We start from the raw sequence: 22,811 nt of genomic DNA on the forward strand, positions 1-22,811 counted from the left end.
CCTAGACACATCCAAGGGTTAACACTCTCCTGGGACTCACACACACACATATATCTCAAAGAGCAGGCCCTGGAACACATGATAGAGACTTTCTTTTGGTTTATAGACTTCATTCAATTATATCAGATATCAGTATTGAGCTCATCACTACCGTGGCCCAGAGAAAACAAGTTAATGGAGGAATCATCATTGCAACACAGCCAGGTATTCGTGACACAGCCAAATACTTGTGACTCAGCCACATTCTCACAAAACATCAGTGTTTCCAGGGGCAATAACGTGTTGAACATTGCTGGGACACTTTAGTTTGAGCTCTCAGGGCTACCCTACATGACTGAAGTGAGCCGATATCAGTGGCCAACAATTTATTTTACATCAAGGATTTAATAAGAGCTTTGAGAACTATAAAAGTTCATATATGCACCACAACCACATCACATTCCAAAGATTGTAACAAATGTGTCCCTCCCAGACCAGACTAGGCCGTGTCTTCCTTATTAGGACTTTGTATTGACTTCCATTCACTGTGTGAAGCCTAACCAAAACCTTATCTCTAACCTTAACCATGACAAATTAATAAAATGCCTAAGTTGACTGAACTTGACCTCATGTGAAAATCTTCTACATTTTTACAGCTTAATTTTTAATTTAGAATTATGGATAGTCTGTGCATTCAATTCGAACAAGTGAAAAGAAGTGGTTGTTACTGTAAACCTGGTGATGGTTACACTGGCCTGTGAGGATTTTCTGCAAGTGAACAGGAAACCTGCAAAAACCTCACCGCCCACCTTCTTCCAGTTAACTGAAGAGGTTCAGTAAAAAATAGTGAAATCTCTTGCTTCTCTTTCTGGAAATATGTGGGGGGTGTAACATACATCGCACAATGTCCAAATGTTTTTACTCGTCTTTCCTGGTTCTGTAGGTGTCCTGGTTCACAACAACTACCTCAATGTAACTTACTTCTTGTGTATTATTTCTGCTCTGGAAAATTTGATTATCTCGAATGTCGTTGAGAAACAGCCAAAGCTCAGAAACAACAGAAACCAAAGCTTGAGAATGCTCAGTTCATTTCACCACATTCAAACCCACAAAGTTCAACACTGTCCTCTGCGTTGGCTGGCAACTAATGCCCTTCTTTGCATTGCCATTAAAAGAGTGGGTAACTAGGTAGTGAGGAAGGGGCTGTGGTGTTAGCAGTTATGAAAAGCAGCAGTTTTTTTTTGGTGTCATTATAAAAGCAAGAGTGATGGACACAGAAAGGGCATGGGGGGGTTGGGGTAGGCCTGAGTCAAACACCCTGGCTGATAATGTATGCAGCCCTTTTGTGGTAAATCAATGCACCATGCAATAATGGGGGGTAAGGAGGGGCAAGAGGCTGTAAGGGAGCTATGACGGGACGTCTTCTGTCTCACGGTGTGCCCCCCTCAATAGGAAACACACCCAAGACCGCGCAGTGTCAACCAGACCCTCATGCTTCTTCCATTCTTAACTTGGATGTTATTTTTCTTACTGAGGAGCCGGCCTGAGATGAGACCCCAAGGACGGACAAATGTTGAGATAACATCATTTTAATACACAAACTAGAAAGCTGTGATAGCAGACACAGCTCCTTCTGCTCACAGGTTATATAAATCTACATGTGCGGCGTTCCTGTGCACTGTAACGGAGACGTCTCTGCAAAATGCACATCTGAGCAAAGTCTAAAGAGAAGGAGTCTGACCAGATGAACTGAGGTGAGAGCGCTTTTAATTTGTGTAACTTCTTAGATTGTATGTGCAATTTTGTGGAAATGTTTGTAGTTGCATTTTTAACAGAAAACATTATTTAAAAAGTAAAACAATATAAATGCACACTCTTTATTACATTATTGTAATTTACCATTTTACTACCTTAGTAATGATGGACAAACTAAGCAAAAGATGATGCACTGTTGTTTGATGTGAACCACAGCCCACGAGCTCTAAAGATTGAAGGTGTTAAAAACCAAAACTTTGCTTAATAATCTGTGTACAAGTATCTAAAACTGTGTCATTCCTGCAGAATGAATGAATAAGTACTTGCACTCTCCCTTTGGGACAGCACACCAATCAATTGATACGGATTGGCTGACTGGAGGCTGAGGCAGAGAGGAAGGAGCTGTTGTTTAACGGTGCTTTGTTTCGGTGTCTACCAGCACAGAATGAGGGAACAAAACCAAGGTATTGTATCCGAATAAAGTGGGCAAAGAACAATAGGGGCCTCTGTACAAACATAGTTGACAAAAATGGGAGGAGGTTTTGGGGTGGGGGGGATTGTTAAGAAGTGGGTGATTACAGAAAAGGACCAACCCAGTCTCATCAGAAAACGTTCAATGGCAACGTTGGTCCACTTGGAACGACGTTACCATCTCACAATCTGAGAGGCCAGATTGTGAGATGGTAACATTTAGTCCTCCCATCGTTTTGCATTGGCGTGTTCTCACGTCACGTGACTCTCAAGCTCCCGTCTGGGGAGAGGAAAGCATGGCGGAGATTCCTTGTTTTTTCAGATAAAAATATAATTTTGTAACTTAGGGCATAAAAATACATTCTGACACCATTTCTAGCGAGAAATGTGCTCTTTGCTTCCACAGTCTTCAGCCAGTTCGTGCTTATGATCAATATTTTAATAGTTATCACGCATGTTTTTATCGTTGCTATGACGGTTGCCATGCCACCACGGCGCAGCGTGGTGTTTAAATCACAGTCCCTGCGTGGTGTCCTTCAGTGATCGTGAATGTTATTCATGTTATATAATAGTAATATTTGAGGCTAGATTACATCTCTAATGAGAAGGAACCTGCGAGTCTGTTTATACCGAGGCCGGCCCGAGTGCGCGACCGGACCGAGTGCGCGAGCGGACATGACGTGTGGCTGTCGTAAAAACCCTATTTGTAACAAACCAGTCCTTTAACTCAGCGCTACGTCATAAACACGGCGCGCTTGGAAGACCACGATGTCATCTTCCTTCTGTCAGGTAAGTAGTTTATTGTTTTTAAAGATCGTTACGATCTAGGTTTACAGTCCGAGTGCGGAGAGAGTCCGTCAATCCACACTATGGACGCTGTTCATCAGCTAATACGCCATTGTTAGCCACATGCTACAGCCCACATTAGCCTGTGCTACCTGGGAGGTGAATACATGGTTGTTGAAAGCAGTTCAAGACGCTTAGCTCATCATTGAGGGACGCTACAATATAAATATAAACATGAATTTGATTTATGAATGCTTTAGATTAATAAGGAGTGTATTTCTCTACTATTACTCCACAATATCAGGTCAATTTGGTTTAATGTATAGTATGCACTATGACAATAATGTTTCCATGTTATGGAGTTGCGATTCATTTTATAAAACAATTGCTATGTTCTGTTTTTTAATCAAGGAGGATCCCAGTGAAGCTACAGGAGTTTCATTAACGTCAATAACTTGGACCGAACAGTTTGTTTTGCTTGATGAAGAGCAGGAAGGGCAGCCTGGAGAGAAAGAGAAGCCGGGTTGAGCCCACTACCATCATCCACGTACCATGAGGAAGATGAGGGAGAGAAATGATCCTACCATTAAAGAGGTACTTTTAAGTTACATACCAGAAACACCATTTTATATAATGTGCTAAATATACATTTTATTACATCCCCAAAGTACGCTTGCTGAAATACAAGTTTATATCACACTGAAAGAATTTTGATCAATCATGCTTCCCTGCTGTGATTGTTTAACTGGGAAAACAACTTTTTCCACAAGAAGGCAAGTAAATTTAAGGAATACATGTGCAAAGTTTTCCTCTGTTATGTATAATGATGACCCCCATCAAACATAATGTTAGCAATATTTACACCTTTTAATTTATACTGATTATTTCTGTCTACATGTGTGAATTTGCCTTCATTAGTTTCAGAAAAGAGCGATGATGTATCGGTCAGTGGGCGGCAGCACGAGACTCCGCAAACTAGTCTGTAAGCAAAGCAGACGAAGGCATCGAGGTTGCGGCCTGCCATCATTGTTATTTTTGCTTAAGGGACTGAATATGTTTCATGCAGGAATATTAGCATTTCCCTTATATCTACCAAAACTGCTTGTTTCCCAGACTGCAGTTTTGTTTTGATCCGATGTGGTGTGCAAATACAACCCTATCTGCAATGGGTTGTGGGGCATTAACATTTGTAACTCTAATTTTGTTTTGACAGACTGTGAAAAGAACGTTGAGAACATCACCACTCTACAGGAAGACACAGTCCAGTAATGGGTGTCAGAATTTCAGTAGTGAACGACAGGTACTGTGGAAAAATGTGTGTCATTGTTGTACAATGTCCTTTGACTCTGTTTACACAAGGTTAACACAAAAAGGTTTGATTGTAAACTGATATTGGTATGAATTCATGTTATTATCCTCTTCACAAGAAACAAACAATCAAAATTACCTGCAGAAAGCCCTTGATGGACGCTTCAGCTGCATCGTCAGACTGGCCAGACAGCAAGATGCCAACTTTAATGCCAATTTATTTGTGTAACATTCTGTGACCAAATGTATAGATAACTTTTTGTAGATTGTAAAAAAGATAACCCATTTATTAAAAAAAAACTACACTAGAATTACCACACTGCGTTGTATGACTCCGCTAACCAGTGCAGTGTCCGTCTACATATTTCTACATATTTTCTCTCGTATAAATGACACTGTGTCTCTTGACAACTGAAACCATAAGATGAGGTCAGTGTGGCTTTGACCTTTTGACTTTAACACAAATACACAGTTAGACAATCCGAAAACATACAGTAATGCCAAAATATATTTTGTTTCACATTCTAGATGGCATAAGCAGAGACATCAACTCAGGAAAAATATTTCTGTAGAAAAGAAAGCCCTGTACGTGTGTACGTATGTATACATACACACGTACAAACGCACTATTGAGACGTTTTGTTTTTTATCATATATTCTCAGGAAGGACTGATGCATTTACTGAGACGGGACGTGAGGGCCTACTCTGCGTGCTCAGAGTTCAAGCCCAGCAGGCTGCAGCGGTCCTGACATATTCCGGAACAGCAGCACAGTCTTTGGATGACTCCTCTGAAGATGAAAACATGGCGAGGTACTTCTCCACTGATGAAGAACTGTGAGGGCTGTGATTAGCTACACTCTCTTGCTACAAGGCTACTCTTGCTACTCCCTGGCAGCCTTAGGAAGGCATTAGCTTGCTGTGTGGTAGCTGTTAGCTTCAGCATTTTTAGTTTTTAGCGGCCTGTGTGTAGTATTAATGTGTTTGAATAAGTCAGGCCGCTGATTATCAGCTACGGATTGAAGTCAAACATCTACTGCTATCCTCTGTGTTGATTTCTTTAATGTTAAGAATGTTTCTCATAAGACCTTATCAGATGCATTGTGAAACATCTGGGTCACCTAAATTTAGTGTAAACAAGAGAGTGAACTCTTGACTAATGACGGTATGTATTTTGCACTGATACACAAACTTGATGTTACACATCTTAAACAATATGATATGGGTGTCCCTAGACAACCAGACCTGTGTGCTCTGCTGTGACTATAAATGACTGGAACCTCAGATAAAGAAAGTTATTTTCTGACTTCAATTACTGAGGCATTCTCTACAGAATGTAATGTGCCCATTCTACTTCAGATCCATTGGATTGTGTGTTTATGTTGCTTAAAGCAGAGCATTCACTGCTTTAATGTAATCAGCATCTTATCTGACAATATCATGGTGTAGAAGTGCAAGGAAATACCAATATGTTATGATCAATGTAATTTATTGTGCACAAACATTACATTAAGGCATCTGCTGGAAATGTTATGATCAACAATTCTCATGCAAAAAATACTTTAAAAACTACACAAATAGTGTTTTGGAGAGGGGGGTTTCAGAGGGAGGGGGCAGCTCTGGAGAAAGGTCTGTCAATCCAGGTCTGCTGCTTGGTGTGATGGAGACATGAGGTTAGCATCAGGAGCGGAGGCTGCAGGAGGGACCGTGGAGCTCAGGCACACCTGTACTGCTTCTCTTGAGAAGAACTGAAGGACACACAAACAAACCATAGTGTTAAATTATGAAGATGGTTCCCTCTGATTTTTTGGTTTTAAACATAAACGTCACACAGGCCGCTAAAAACTAAAAATGCTGAAGCTAACAGCTACCACACAGCAAGCTAATGCCTTCCTAAGGCTGCCAGGGAGTAGCAAGAGTAGCCTTGTAGCAAGAGAGTGTAGCTAATCACAGCCCTCACAGTTCTTCAGCAGTGGAGAAGTACCTCGCCATGTTTTCATCTTCAGAGGAGTCATCCAAAGACTGTGCTGCTGTTCCGGAATATGTCAGGACCGCTGCAGCCTGCTGGGCTTGAACTCTGAGCACGCAGAGTAGGCCCTCACGTCCCGTCTCAGTAAATGCATCAGTCCTTCCTGAGAATATATGATAAAAAACAAAACGTCTCAATAGTGCGTTTGTACGTGTGTATGTATACATACGTACACACGTACAGGGCTTTCTTTTCTACAGAAATATTTTTCCTGAGTTGATGTCTCTGCTTATGCGATCTAGAATGTGAAACAAAATATATTTTGGCATAACTGTATGTTTTCGGATTGTCTAACTGTGTATTTGTGTTAAAGTCAAAAGGTCAAGGCCACACTGACCTCATCTTATGGTTTCAGTTGTCAAGAGACACAGTGTCATTTATACGAGAGAAAATATGTAGAAATATGTAGACGGACACTGCACTGGTTAGCGGAGTCATACAACGCAGTGTGGTAATTCTAGTGTAGTTTTTTTTTAATAAATGGGTTATCTTTTTTACAATCTACAAAAAGTTATCTATACATTTGGTCACAGAATGTTACACAAATAAATTGGCATTAAAGTTGGCATCTTGCTGTCTGGCCAGTCTGACGATGCAGCTGAAGCGTCCATCAAGGGCTTTCTGCAGGTAATTTTGATTGTTTGTTTCTTGTGAAGAGGATAATAACATGAATTCATACCAATATCAGTTTACAATCAAACCTTTGGTGTTAACCTTTTGTAAACAGAGTCAAAGGACATTGTACAACAATGACACACATTTTTCCACAGTACCTGTCGTTCACTACTGAAATTCTGACACCCATTACTGGACTGTGTCTTCCTGTAGAGTGGTGATGTTCTCAACGTTCTTTTCACAGTCTGTCAAAACAAAATTAGAGTTACAAATGTTAATGCCCCACAACCCATTGCAGATAGGGTTGTATTTGCACACCACATCGGATCAAAACAAAACTGCAGTCTGGGAAACAAGCAGTTTTGGTAGATATAAGGGAAATGCTAATATTTCTGCATGAAACATATTCAGTCCCTTAAGCAAAAATAACAATGATGGCAGGCCGCAACCTCGATGCCTTCGTCTGCTTTGCTTACAGACTAGTTTGCGGAGTCTCGTGCTGCCGCCCACTGACCGATACATCATCGCTCTTTTCTGAAACTAATGAAGGCAAATTCACACATGTAGACAGAAATAATCAGTATAAATTAAAAGGTGTAAATATTGCTAACATTATGTTTGATGGGGGTCATCATTATACATAACAGAGGAAAACTTTGCACATGTATTCCTTAAATTTACTTGCCTTCCTGTGGAAAAAGTTGTTTTCCCAGTTAAACAATCACAGCAGGGAAGCATGATTGATCAAAATTCTTTCAGTGTGATATAAACTTGTATTTCAGCAAGCGTACTTTGGGGATGTAATAAAATGTATATTTAGCACATTATATAAAATGGTGTTTCTGGTATGTAACTTAAAAGTACCTCTTTAATGGTAGGATCATTTCTCTCCCTCATCTTCCTCGTGGTACGTGGATGATGGTAGTGGGCTCAACCCGGCTTCTCTTTCTCTCCAGGCTGCCCTTCCTGCTCTTCATCAAGCAAAACAAACCGTTCGGTCCAAGTTATTGACGTTAATGAAACTCCTGTAGCTTCACTTGGATCCTCCTTGATTAAAAAACAGAACATAGCAATTGTTTTATAAAATGAATCGCAACTCCATAACATGGAAACATTATTGTCATAGTGCATACTATACATTAAACCAAATTGACCTGATATTGTGGAGTAATAGTAGAGAAATACACTCCTTATTAATCTAAAGCATTCATAAATCAAATTCATGTTTATATTTATATTGTAGCGTCCCTCAATGATGAGCTAAGCGTCTTGAACTGCTTTCAACAACAATGTATTCACCTCCCAGGTAGCACAGGCTACCGTGGGCTGAAGCATGTGGCTAACAATGGCGTATTAGCTGATGAACAGCGTCCATAGTGTGGATTGACGGACTATCTCCGCACTCGGACTGTAAACCTAGATCGTAACGATCTTTAAAAACAATAAACTACTTACCTGACAGAAGGAAGATGACATCGTGGTCTTCCAAGCGCGCCGTGTTTATAACGCAGCCCCGAGTTAAAGGACTGGTTTGTTACAAATAGGGTTTTTACGACAGCCACACGTCATGTCCGCTCGCGCACTCGGTCCGGTCGCGCACTCGGGCCGGCCTCGGTATGAACAGACTCGCAGGTTCCTTCTCATTAGAGATGTAATCTAGCCTCAAATATTACTATTATATAACATGAATAACATTCACGATCACTGAAGGACACCACGCAAGGACTGTGATTTAAACACCACGCTGCGCCGTGGTGGCATGGCAAACGTCATAGCAACGATAAAAACATGCGTGATAACTATTAAAATATTGATCATAAGCACGAACTGGCTGAAGACTGTGGAAGCAAAGAGCACATTTCTCGCTAGAAATGGTGTCAGAATGTATTTTTATGCCCAAACTAAGTTACAAAATTATATTTTTATCTGAAAAAACAAGGAATCTCCGCCATGTTTTCCTCTCCGCAGACGGGAGCTTGAGAGTCACGTGACGTGAAAACACGCCAATGCAAAACAATGGGAGGACTAAATGTTACCATCTCACAATCTGAGAGGCCAGATTGTGAGATGGTAACGTCGTTCCAAGTGGACCAACGTTGCCATTGAACGTTTTCTGATGAGACTGGGTTGAAAAGGACACATGGATGAGCGGAATAGGCTGTTCAAATCAGCACAAATCTCTTCTGAACAATGGGGGACAGGTCACTTCATATTCCACTTAGTAAGAGGGAACTACTTTTCATGTTACAAAATCATGAATAAGTAAAACACTTGCCTGGAGATGTTGAGTCAACTCAGCTGAATTTGAAATGTGTGTTTGTGTTGCGACTGACTGCAAAGGCCTTCTATTTCATGCAGGTAGGATTCGACCTGCTCAGCCCATCTCCACGGCATAATGTCAATGAGCAGAATCTGGGAAGGAAGTGGGAAGCTAATTTGCTGGTTTGTTTTCGCTTACCTTCTCCTCTTGGCTTTACCATGCATGGGCTTCCTCCCCAACTTCTGGTCCCGAGTGTTAACGCTGTCCTGGGACTCACACACGCACCAACATATCACAGAGCAGGCCTTCCTGAGCTCCACCACGTCTGACCCGGTGTACCACTTTGTTTCAGAGCGCGTAGACAGCGCCACGCTGATGTTACGGCAGTTCTGGGCTCAGACTCTGCTCTCAGTGAGGGCAAAACAGTACCAAAGTGCCCGTCACAGCTTGGGCCAGCTATTTTCAAATTAGGATAACATAAGATGTGTATAACGTGCAATAGTAATAAACCGCAACTTATATCATATAGGCTACATTACGATGGTAATGAAACCTGCATTACTGCATGACACCAGTCAAATGTAACATGTGAAATGACTTGTTTATTAACAAAGATTGGACAGGATCAAGAGAACTACGAAGGATTTTGTTTAGATATGTGCGTGAAAGGCCTCAAGTCTTTTTAACATGTGTTAAACCAGGACTTCTACAGCCACAGTAACTGGGTGGAGATGGGCCGACACTCCATATACCTCCACCTGCTGCAGCCAGAGGAGCCAGTCATCCCTGTGGCTAAAGGTACAGTGCCTTGCATAAGTATTCACCCCCCTTGGACTTTTTCCCATTATGTACTGTTACTAACTGGAATTCAAATAGACTTAAATAAACTTTTTCCCGTTTGATCAACAAAACATGCATAGTACTTTGGAGGTGCAAAATAAATTTTATTGTAACACAAACAATAACGAGAACAAAAAAGTTCCCAAAAAATCTGTTGGGTGCATAAGTATTCACCCCCCTGTGTCAATACTTGGTAGAACCCCCTTTCGCTGCAATTACAGCTGCAAGTCTTTTGGGGTATGTCTCTACCAGCTTTGCACATCTAGAGATGGAAAGGTTTGTCCATTCTTCTTGGCAAAAAAGATGAAGCTCAGTCAGATTGGATGGAGACCGTCTGTGAACCGCAATCTTCAAGTCTTGCCATAGATTCTCTATTGGATTGAGGTCTGGGCTTTGACTGGGCCATTTTAAGACATTAACATTCTTTAATCCAAACCATTCCTTTGTAGCTCTGGCTGTATGTTTAGGGTCATTGTCCTGCTGGAAGATGAACCTCCGCCCCAGTCTCAAGTCTTTTGCAGACTGCATCAGATTTTCTTCAAGGATTTCCCTGTATTTGGCTCCATCCATCTTTCCCTCTATTCTGACCAGTTTCCCTGTACCTGCTGAAGAGAAGCATCCCCACAGCATGATGCTACCACCACCATGTTTCACTGTTGGGATGGTGTGCTCAGGGTGATGGGCAGTGTTGGGTTCTCGCCACACATAGCGTTTTGCATTGAGGCCAAAAAGTTCAATTTTGGTCTCATCTGACCAGAGCACCTTCTTCCACATGTTTGCTGTGTCTCCCACATGGCTTCTGGCAAACTCCAAACGGGATTTTTTATGGATCCCTTTCAACAATGGCTTTCTTCTTGCCACTCTTCCATAAAGGCCAGATTTGTGGAGTAGACGACTAATAGTTGTCCTGTGGACAGATTCTCCCACCTCAGCTATGGATCTCTGCAACTCCTCCAGAGTAACCATGGGCCTCCTGGTTGCTTCTCTGATTAATTTTCTCCTTGTCCGACTCTGCAGTTTGGGTGGACGGCCTCCTCTTGGTAGGTTTGCGGTTGTGCCATATTCTTTCCATTTTCTTATGATGGATTTTATGGTGCTCAGAGAGATGTTCAAAGCTCTGGATATTTTTTTATAACCTAACCCTGCTTCATATTTCTCCACAACTTTATCCCTGACCTGTTTGGTGAGCTCCTTGGTCTTCATGATGCTGTTTGTTCAGTAATGATCTCCAACAAACTCTGAGTCCGTCACAGAACAGGTGTATTTATACTGAGATTAAATTGCAGACAGGTGGACCCTATTTACTAATTATGTGACTTGCAAATGTGACTTGTGAATGCAATTGGTCGACCCAGATCTTTGTTAGGGGTTTCACAGTAAAGGGGGTGAATACATATGCACTCAACACTTTTCAGATTTTTATTTGTAAATAATTGTGAAATCCATGTAATATTTCCCTCCACTTCCAAATGATGCACTATTTTGTGTTGGTCCATTACATAAACTCACGATGAAATACATTTTAATCTGTGGTTATACCATGACAAAATGTAGAAAAGTCCAAAGGGGGTGAATACTTATGCAAGGCACTGTAACTCATATCTAGAATAGATTTTTTTGATTTGATGTTTTATGAGACGATGTGTGTTTTCCTAATGAGCATCGATTGAGGATGTTGTCTGATCTCATGATAAGTATTTGATCTCCAAGCACTAAAGGACACATTTTTACATTTGGGTTGATTTTAAGAATTATATTTAGCTAAGGAAGTTTCATAACTGAGTGAAGTGACCCAGAAGAATTTCAGCAGCCGCCATACTAAGAGCTGTGATTCCTGTTCACAGCTTTCAATGATCTGAAAGGGGACATATTATGAAAATTCCACTTTTGTAGTGCTTCTACACTTAATTTGTATATCTAGCAGGTCTACCGTCCCAAAAACTCTGGAAGAAAAAAAACTCCCGTGATTTGTTGTAGCGAAAAATACGTAATTTTCCAACCATGCCCATGTAGGGAGTCTCGCTACATGGCCTTGGACCACCCCCCACCATCATCTCACCGGCTACGGGGAGAGACGGCCCGGCTCCTCGGCTCCCATTAGCTTGCGAGCTAACGTTAGCTAACGCTCTCCACCCTCTCCCCGGGGAGACGGCGCCGAAGGAGCAGGGCCGATGGAGCGCGTTAGCTCGCTGCTGCAACCCGTCAGACATCTAAGTGGCCGATCGTCAAGGCGGAGACCCCCGGGACACCTCTAAACATTGACTCAACAGGGTGGAAGGATGCTGCTGCTGCGCCAGCTCCAGCTCCCACTGCTCCCACTGCGGGGCTGCACTTGGGAGTGTTGAGATATCTATGTTTCTCTGTATCTTGTGACTATATTTTACCTGTATCCTATGAATAATTTCAGCTGCATAGTCCATATTAAGCTTATGCTACAACTGTTTCTTTTCTTGGAATGATGTCTATCTTTTTGACTCAGACGCAGGGTTTGCACAACAGGCACGGGTGCTCAGGAAAGAGAGAGGACATGCCAGAACTAATACAGAGAGGTGCTTCATAAAACGTGGTGAGAAAAAGATATGAAATCCTCCTCTGTGTCTAATCTGCTGTGTCCGTCCGCTGTAGCAAACTCCCTGTTTGCCAAGGCCACAGTAGTGGGACACTGGTCGGTTGAATTTTCCCTCACAAGTGATGTGCTTGAAAAAAAACTGCACTTTGAGGAAACAGTATACATCTGGCCAATAACTGAATTCCCTCAAAGAAAAAAACCAGCCTCTGTGCTGCACCCTGTGTCTTGATAAATACTGTGGACTTAGGATGAGTGTGTGCTTCTTCTCGACATGATCCAGTGAACCTGGTTACGTGTCCGGCAGAACCCCAGAGACTCTCTGTAAGTATTTCATTGTTTTACAATAAATGTTCAATTTCCAGAACTTCATGTATAAGTGTCTAATTATTCCTTCTCAAATCCTGGTTCAACAAACACGTTTGTCCAATCACCGGAGGCGAGGTCACTGTTTAGTGCCCGGCGAAGACAGGAGCTGGGGTGCTTGGCCCCTCGAAGCCAGGCTTCGGCCCACCTGACTCTGGTTCAAAACGATACGGTTGCAAGATTGTGTCTTCATCTCCTGTAGCCATATTTCTATTATATATTATATTTGTTATAGTTCTACAGAGGTAATGGATTCAGAGTCATGCATTGACTCCTGAGCAATAGCGTACGATAATTAAAATAAATCCCATCTCTAAAGTCGACAAAAATCAATAACAACAGCTATAGAGCAGCAGTTAAATGGTCTTTAGTCGCCTAAAATAAATGACAATATGATCGATAAATTAGACTATAATAAAGAATAAGTAGAGGGTTTGATGTGACAAGATGACTAACCCTCCGTATATTCAATTGATTTATTTATTTTTCTATTGACCCAATCAATATATTCTCTTCAGCTCATACTGTCATCAACAATAATTTAGATAAATCTTTTACTTGAAACTTGAGTTATCACAACTAACTGAATTGAATTTGTCGAAAACACCTTGGAGTATATTTAACACTGAAAAATATATAGTTAGTATTTAAAGATAATTTATTTATTCTGGATCATTAAACGTAAAGAGTTAAACTAAATTCACATTCTTAATCAGTGTATTGAAGTGTGAGTGAGAGAGGACTAGGGTTGTATCATCTGCAGACATTATCATTGGAAAGGGTATTTGAGGCATTGCACAAATCATTAATGTAAATCAGAAAGAGTAATGGTCCAGGAATTGACCCCTGAGAAACCCGAAGATGTGGTTTGGCTTTGTAGGAACCCTTGACACTAACTCTATTTTTTGTTTGAAATCTAATGTTTAACCATATAAATGTAATACAGTGAGAATCATATTTAGCCTTTTCAGTAAACTTTAATGGTTGACTGTATCTAAAGGTCTATTAGCAGATGGCAACCTTCTGTTTTAATTAGAGTTATCTAGGCCATATAACATTATTTTGTCCAATCCTGTCTGCTTCAGAAAATTGAGCAAACTATTACAACGGTAAATACTATTTCCAAGCTCAGTTCTCCCACGCCTTTGCAATTTCCCACTTTAGATTTTCTCGTTCTCTAACATACTTCTTGCAGTGAATAATGAACTCCATAATGTCTCCACTATATGGCAGTAATCACATGATCCTGTTGGCATCTGTTTATTAAGTGAAGTGTTTTATTGAGTCTATGTCCCATCATCAACCTGGTCACTATGTTCTCCACTTCGGTGCTCCTTGTAGCTGTCCTCACAGTGCTCACTTCCTGCTGTACTGCATAAAGGTGTCTCCCTGTGTGAGCTACATCCAAGTAAGGCTGCCATTCTTTAATAATGTTTTCTTTGATTATTGTTTGTGTTTCCGATTTACTAAGTCAAATATCCATGAGTTCTTCATGATTTAATCGACCCCTTTATTCCTCTGTGTGCTGGTATTCACATAAAAGTAGTCACAATATTCAGAAAATTGCAATCTATACACAGTATCAGATATCCCATGGATATCCCATCAAACCTCCCTACTGTCAGATGAAAATTACTTTAACAACAATAATGCTGAGCACTAATCTGTACAACCATCCTGATTTGTAACTCCTGTACCCACTGTAGCTCCGGGTTTATGCCGGGTTTGCACAGGACGCGGAAGCGCCGCGGTGCGCAGCGCCAAGGGAAGCCAGGCGCCTCCTTTCCACCCCCCTGTAACACAATTGTGCTGTTCACATGGGCCGCGCCGCGCCAGGGGTCCTGCACCGATGGTTTCCGCGTCCTGTGTAAATCCGGCCGTAATGCTGCCGCAATCGCTACTATCTCCATTGTATAAACTGACAAATGATCTGGGGCTCTCCTGTTCACTGTAACTTTTAAGTCTGGTCTACTAAAACCAAAACCTGACAGTGGAATAAATCTTTCCACTGTGTTTCAATATCCCACTTGTGCCATGAACTATATAAAGTAAACAAAACAATTACAACAGAAATCATGCCTTTGAAACCTAAGAGTCTAAGATGCCTATGACATCAACAGAACAAAGGATCAGTTTATCAATACTTACAGGTCCGGCAACTGAAGCAGGAGAGTAAAACGTTTGAAGTCAATAAACCAGAGTCAATCAACTTAACAGAAGAAGAAGAGAGAAATCATTGATCAACTTTGTCATGTAAGTCTCTTTACACAGTTACATTCCTCATTGACTCATATAATCTGAGAATAGCTGACATGGCGACAATACAAGATCAAGCCACTCATCTCTTTGTACACCTTGCAAACAAGGCATGCCTACTGCACTATTTTGCAGCAGAAATCGGTTGTGCTCTTCGCTGAGCATTCTGACATTTAGCAGGAACATTAATATACTCAAATAGGTGAGTAGAATAAATTCAATATCATTTTTTACAGATTACTAACAGCAAACTATTGTAAGCTATGTAAGAATTGTTTTCATATTATAACAACAGTAAATACAGTCCCAAAAGGCAAATGCTTGTGTTTTCCTTTTTTAATTTTTAATAGAAAAGTGAAGCCATGGATGTGAAAGAACAGAATAGCAGGAAACCCGTATTTGCTCTCAAGAGGGATTGTGGTAATGATGCTGCAAGCTCCAAGTCATCTCACAAACTGCAAGGATCAAAACTATCTGGGGAGGAGAAAGGTATTCTATTCAATATGATTTAATTTGTGTTGAAGGAATTGGGTTTTTGGTAAACACAACCTTATTATATTGAATCAAACTCCTACAAACATGAGTAAATACACCCTCCACTCTCTACGCAGTCAGAAAAACCCAAGGAACTGTTCAGAGCCAAAGCTTGAAGTTGCCTCTGAACAAACCTCAGCAGGTTTCAAACCCAAAGACTCAGTGTAACAACCTGATCTGCATCAGTGAGCTGAAGATCGGGGAGGGGAATCTATTGCAGCAGCTGAGTGAGGTCCGGAATGAAAACAAACTGCTGAAGACTATCCAGCATTATGACACAGTGACAATTGAGCACCAAGATGCAGGAGACAGTATTTCAGAGGTAGGTTGTTGGTTGTTTCTTTTGTGTGTCCCATTCTCGGTCTGATCTGAATCATTGCTGAATAGTCTGCTGAAAATCTGTCCAGAGATTTCGTTAGTTTTCCCTCATCTTTTTCTTAAAATGTCTAGTTCCTAACATTGTCTTAATGCCATTCTTGTTCCCAGACCATCACCAAGTGTAGGAATGAAGTCCGGGCCTTGCTTCGTAACACCCTCGCCTACCGTGACCAACTGCAAGCTAAGCTTAAGACCAAAGAGGACAGGTTGCTGAACACCAAGGACCCTTTCCACTACCCGAGGCAACACAGCCATGATCACAACCTATGGGAGCGAGAGCAGCTCAGCAGCAGGATTGCCCAGCCCTCTGCTGAGCAGCAGGAGAGGAATGAGGTACAAAGATGATAGGTGGGATGGTTATGAGTGTGTGGGAGTCCAGTGTTTCAGCCACCAGAACTCAAACCAGAATCCGTAGTTGAAGCCCAAATATGTTGATTATAACCCCTGAGGTTTTAGTTGGTAATGTGCATTTTTATGATTTATTTTCTTTGTTCATTTTTTCTTCCTGTATTCTAGGACTTTGAGGGGCATATTCAGTTGGACCAAGCCTGGTTCAATCGCCAAGTCGCCTCTGGGCAGAAGTCCAATGGCCCAATGTGCTGTTACCCTCATTATCGAGAGCATCAACTCCTCCAGGACTTGCGGGTAAGTTGAAAAGCCATGCTTTCTTGTTCTTGGTAATATATCATGGGGCAAGCTTATATCTTCTAGAGATGTCAATAGTAGCTTCCAGTATCTTCGTGTCATATCCAACTTTAATATAAACTAAACGTTAATGGTAGAGTAAGGTGTTTTATTTTTCACCTATGATTGATCACCATGAGTGAACCAATGATACTGAGGACTTAATGCTTGACTTGTGGCGTTCCTTCTTAGTGGTCACCAGTGACACAGATCAAACTTACAGATTGTTGTAACTGTTCTTTATAAGCATTTTGAAGACATTCTTGAATATCAATTTATTTGTAATAGTGTTCCAATGAACTGTCACACCTTTACTCTGGTAGGATATCAGACTATATATTTATTTCAGTTTCTGCTTTCCCTTCAATAGGATGAAGGGTGTAATCAACAAACACAGAAAATCCTGAAAAGGATGGCCCCGTTAAGTAAGGCTTAGAAACACAAAATAAAAAAGAACAAGTTGTTGTCGTCACACACAAGATATTGTCTGACACACACATCTGATTCACAGCAAGTCAAAACAAGGATATTCCAACTGATGGCTTTGTACTTCCCCCCACTGAGGCCTTGGGTCCTGTTAAGTCAGTAACATATGAGACTGTGCAACTGGAGGAGCAGCAGGTGGAGCAGAAGGAGGAGCAGGAAGATGAGCATCTGGAGGAGCAGCAGAAGCCGCAGCTAGAGGAGCAGCTGGAGGAGGTGCTGGAGGAGCACCTGGAAGAGCAGGAAGATGAGCAGCTTGAGGAGCAGCAGGAAAATGAGCAGCTGGAGGAGCAACCGGATGAGCAGGAAGAACAGCAGCTGGAGGAGCAGGAGGAGGGGAAGGAAGATAAGCAGCTGAAGAACTTTGCAAACTCTGTAATTCATTGAAACATTCTCCTGTATATTTTCAATGTTTTTTATTGTTGATTTATTTCTAAATGTATTGCAGAATATAATCATTGTAAAAACATTAGATTTTTCTTTTGCAATGGAGACTTTCAGATCTATATTTAGTTGATTTAGGCATTTGTCTTTTGTCCAAACAAATATTTAAGATTCTGTTTCGTACTAACAAAGCCTGTCTATCATTTCAGTGCTGTAACGACCCAGTGCAGGCGTCTTTGAATACTGAAATAGAAGATCCAACAAATTCCATAAAGAGTCATGTTGATGTTCCTGCTAAGGAATCCTCAGCTGAAAAGGAGAAATCAGAGTCACCAGTGGCATCTGAGAACCCGCTGGTGTTCGAAGAAAAGCAGAAAACACAGGAACATGCCTTTGAGGAGTCTCTGAAAATGCTCAAAACAAAACAAAACTATACATTCAAGAAAACTATAAACAACCTGCACAAAGGAATACCTGCCTACAGATCTGAGTATTTCAAGAACCCAATGAGATCTCCAGCTGTCTGGGCCAAAATTCGTAAACTTCCACCTAAAAACCCACCACCTGGAGACCCCACACGAGATGGAGCAGGTAGTCCTCTGGTTAGGGAGGCCACAATCAGGAAGTTTTCACACTGGGTAATAAACAGGTGAAAATTACCGATAATGCTGTATATTTCGTCTGAAGATCTGTAGAGCAATTATAACCTTTATGATCTCTAACTTAATATTTTGTGCTGCGCTCTGCACCAATCTCTCTTTCGCCGTCTCTCTGTGTAGCCAATGCCCCGACTGCAGCACAGCATATCCTCATCTGCAATTAGTTTCCACACACGCACAGAGAGAGAGAAAGAGAGAGAGAGAGAGAGAGAGAGAGAGACACTATTGGGCAGATGAGGCAGAGGGCATGAAACCTGGGGTTGACACTCGCAGTCAACTCTCCTTTACCGCAAACAACATGCACAGAAGTATTGTGAATGTTTATAATCTTTATCTCTAGACCCCTTTCAGATGTCATCAAGATTAAAAGGGGGTGAGCAGAGCGCCTAACAGGAATAACCCCCGGGGTCTAGACACTGATGGTGGTACAACAGACAATCGATTGTTTGGATGGCTCATATATTCATGAGCATAACCCTGTTGGACTAACCATTAACCCTCAACAAGAGTAAGGAAAAACTACGAAAAACCTTTTGACAGGGAAAAACGTGGAAATCTCAGGAAGAGCAGCATGCAAGGGATCCCTCTTCCAGGACGGACAGAAGTGAAGGGGTACCATGAGTAATAGGTATATTGTCAGGCAGTCTTGTAGGTTTTTAGTCCGCGATCAGTTGCCTCCATGATCGGGTGTCGCCGTTATCCACGAGCCATTGGCATGATCTACTGATAATATTGGGATCCATCCTCATAGTCCATGATCACTGCCAACACGATGTGGGATTATACATACGATCAGTTGAGGTCGGGATCCGGAAGAGGTGATGAATATTCTAGAGAAGACTGGAGGAGATTGGAGTGGAGGAGGGGTTATGCGCGTCACTACATGACAGCTGAGTGGAGAAGGGATTTTTAAAGTTTGACAGCTGCTGAATGATTGGCAGAAAGAGACTGTGGCAGACCTTATTGGACATTTAGGAATGCCGACAATCAGCTGATCAATATGCAGCTTAAGTCTTCTTGACTGAATTTACGCTAAGCTTCATGAAAATACATGCCATTTTTACTCACTGGTTACCAATGACTGCGAGCATTAGCTGTAAGACACTAGTACTTGCGTATCGTGCTGCAAACGGATCGCGCCCGGTCTACAGACAGGACAGGAGACATCTTTTGTCATCAGCCTACCATAATACACCTACTGGAGCGAACTGTGTGCTCTAATATCCTCATCCAAGAGTTAAACATTAAATATTAAACTCATTCAGGACATCCTGCTTTTTCAACTCTACATAATTTTTTTTTAGATATTCAGCTTTTACTGCATTTTTTAATTGTTATTTAAATTTTTTATGGGAGACTTTTACGGTTCACTGCTTGGTGATATCACTGTGGAGACATGTGGCACAGAAAAATAAGCTATATCAGGCTTTACACTGCATGAAAACAAGAGTTTGTGACAGTAAGTGTCGCAGGGCGGCTGTGGCTGAGGGGTAGAGTGATCGTCCTCCAACCTGAAGGTCGGCCCCCAGTCTGACCCGTCTGCATGCCGAAGTGTCTTTGGGCAAGATGCTGAACCCCGAATGGCCCCCCATACAATAACAAAGTGCTGCGAATAGATGCACTGTATGAATGTGTGTGTGAATGGGTGAATGTAAAACTGTACTGTAAAGTGCCTTGAGTGGTCATCAAGACTAGAAAAGCGCTATATAAATACAAAACCATTCCATTTACAGGAAATTTCCAGAGAATTTTCGGTTAATAACTGTTCACTGGAATCTGAATACAGCACAGATAACTGCCAGGAACTGCCGGGAATGACGCGGGTTTTCAAGTTTCTGGAAGTTTTACAAGCCTGAGAATGTTGGGAGGTGACCACCCTGCTCCTAGGCCTACGGGAGGCTTTCACATGTAAATGACAATGCTGTGGGCTTTGCAAATCCAATCAGGATAGTTTCACTCAGTGGTGCAGAGGTAAAACCTTTTTCTTAAAGGTACTAAGTTAACAACTAAAATATCTAGAGTAAGTACACCAGGCCTATATTAAATATAAAATCTGAATTTGTAGCTTATATGGATTTCCCATAAGTAAATAAGTGTGCTTTAATGAATTATGTTAGCCTGACGTTGTCAGACTCACAATTCTAGTCAGAATGTGAGTCTGAGACCGCTCCATTGGGCTGTGATTATGGGGCGTGTTTCAACTGACCAGGAAGTGAAATTCCTCTTCGCTCAATTGGATAGACCTACAACCAATCAGAGCAACGTAGTATGTGACGTATGCTAAGCAACGCATTGTGAGTTATTTACTAACCCGGATTCACACCGGACGCTTCAGCGCAGCGCCAAGCCTTAAATAACAGCTGGCTCCCATCCACTCCCATGTTAAAACTTTGTGCCGGTCACACCAGAGGCTGAAGCACTGCGAGGCAGCCTTGGCGCAGCGCGGTGCTTCAGCCTCCGGTGTGACTGGCACAAAGCCGTGCAGCGATCTACTGGATCAACGGGTGATATTATTAGCGCTGCCCGGCGGTTCAGCGTCGCTTCAGCGTCGCTTCAGCGTCGCTTCAGCGTCCATTGTGAACAGCCAAGCGCCGGGGCGATAGGGATTAGCGCGGTGCTTTGGCGTCGCCTCCACGTTCTGTGTTCCTCTTTCAAAATGAATGCGCTGTCGATGTCTTCTAAAACAGACTCAATGGCAGCATCTACACATCTCAGCTCGCCAGCGGCAGGCACGTTTGTTGAAAACGAATTCAACCCAAGGGCACTTTGATGACGTGGTTGATTACGTTACCATTGATCATCTGTCAATCATCGTATAAAGCCCGCCCTGACAATCTGATTGGCCCGGTCGGGCATCATTTTTCCTCAACGGAGCGACTCCAGACCGAACTGCCCGACCAAAAATGTTCTCAGTATTTATTTCGGTATTTCTTCTTAAAAAAAAAAATCCAATACCAAGAATATATACAAACAAACAAAAAATGTAATAATGTCCCCCATCAATGACATACCTCTGAAGCCTAAGAATCAGAGTATTATGATATCAACAGATCAAAGGGTCAGTTGATTGATGCCACTTTGTATATCTATGTATATTTTATTTCTGTATTTAGTACATTTTAAATTTTTTACGGCCGAGGCAGCTGTTGGCCGCTAGTCACAGAAGTGGCTAGTGCAGTGGTAGTTCACCTGTTGATTTATGGTTATTATCATTTGCGGCTTGCTGTGTAAACACTGACAAATATTAACATTATTAATACAGTAACCTTATATTTTTGAATATGTCCCGTATCAATGACATACCTTTGAAACTTAGGAATCAGTCTTATGATATCAACAGATCAAAGGGTCAGATGACGATGCCCCTTTGAAGCTCTGTCTATTTTCTATCTTTTTCTTATTTGTTTCGGTTCTATTATTGTTTACTGGTAAATGGCAGTAATGCACCTGACGTTGGTGGCCACTTGCCAATAAATGGAACAAAGAAGAACTTTTGTCATGTCAGTCTATTTTGGGGAAATAATCTGAAAAGTCCAGCCATCTCTCTGTATACGTTAATAATATATTGATCGATTTTATTTATAGGTTCCTTTCACAGCATTCAAGGTCACCTTAAAAGGCAGAGAGAACAGAACTAAAATATAAATATGAGTGTAGTCTTTATGTTAATTATATTGAAATATAGAATCCATAAAATGTATTTAACAGCAGACTAATTTCAGTTATGTATTGATTTTATACTAAAACAACAGTAAATACGGTCCTAAACCTCCTTTAACTTTTGGTAAGGTTGAGTTTAATGTTTTCCTGTTTTTATTCTGAATAGAGTAGCAGAGTGCAGCTATGGATGTAAAAAGGCAGAGACTCAGGAAGCCTGTGATTGCTCTCAAGAGGGATTGTAGCATTGATGCTGCAAGCTCCAACTCATCAAATAACTTGCAAGGATCAAAATTATATGGGAAGGAGAAAGGTATTCTATTCAACATGATTTAATATGTTTGAAGTTGGAATTGTGTTGTTTTTTGTAATGTAAATATATTGATTTTTATCCCATCTAAATAAACTTTCCGCTCTCACCTCAGATACAAAAACCCAAGGAACTTTTCACAGCGGAAGCCTGAAGTGGCCTTCGCACAAGCAGGTTACAGATCCAAGGACCCAGTCTGACGACATGCTCTGCATCAGCAAGCTGAAGAACCAAGAGGCGGATCTGTTGCAGCAGCTGACTGAGGTCCGGAAGGAGAACAGACAGCTGAAGACTCTCCACTATCACACAACTGTGGCACTGCAGCACTTCCAAGAGGCACAAAACAGTTTTCCAGAGGTAGATTGTTGTTGGTGATGTTCCTCTGGTGTCTCCCATACTAATTCAGATATGAATCATAGCTGTGTGTAGAAAACTGTCCGAGACAAAAAACACAGGTGTTGGTGGTTTCCTATCCTTAAAAATGTAAACACTT

At 41.5% G+C, this 22,811-nt stretch overlaps 2 long non-coding RNA genes across 3 annotated transcripts; one reads left to right on the forward strand and one right to left on the reverse strand.

Moving 5' to 3' along the window:
* Positions 1 to 2,662: 2,662 nt before the first annotated feature.
* LOC128440865 (uncharacterized) lies at positions 2,663 to 5,094 on the forward strand. Of its 2 annotated transcripts, XR_008338591.1 has the most exons (4): positions 2,663 to 2,994; positions 3,403 to 3,585; positions 4,205 to 4,291; positions 4,963 to 5,094. It is a non-coding gene; the product is annotated as an uncharacterized LOC128440865 (long non-coding RNA). The 2 variants fall into 2 exon arrangements; XR_008338590.1 differs by having other exon boundaries at positions 2,663 to 3,585.
* A 681-nt stretch (positions 5,095 to 5,775) lies between these two features.
* LOC128440864 (uncharacterized) lies at positions 5,776 to 8,473 on the reverse strand. The gene is made up of 5 exons (XR_008338589.1): positions 8,397 to 8,473; positions 7,806 to 7,988; positions 7,100 to 7,186; positions 6,282 to 6,429; positions 5,776 to 6,045 (listed from the first exon to the last, which is right to left on the reverse strand). It is a non-coding gene; the product is annotated as an uncharacterized LOC128440864 (long non-coding RNA).
* Positions 8,474 to 22,811: the final 14,338 nt, after the last annotated feature.

The sequence above is a fragment of the Pleuronectes platessa genome, chromosome 5, assembly GCF_947347685.1.
Source record: "Pleuronectes platessa chromosome 5, fPlePla1.1, whole genome shotgun sequence".
NCBI classification, from domain to species: Eukaryota; Metazoa; Chordata; class Actinopteri; order Pleuronectiformes; family Pleuronectidae; genus Pleuronectes; species Pleuronectes platessa.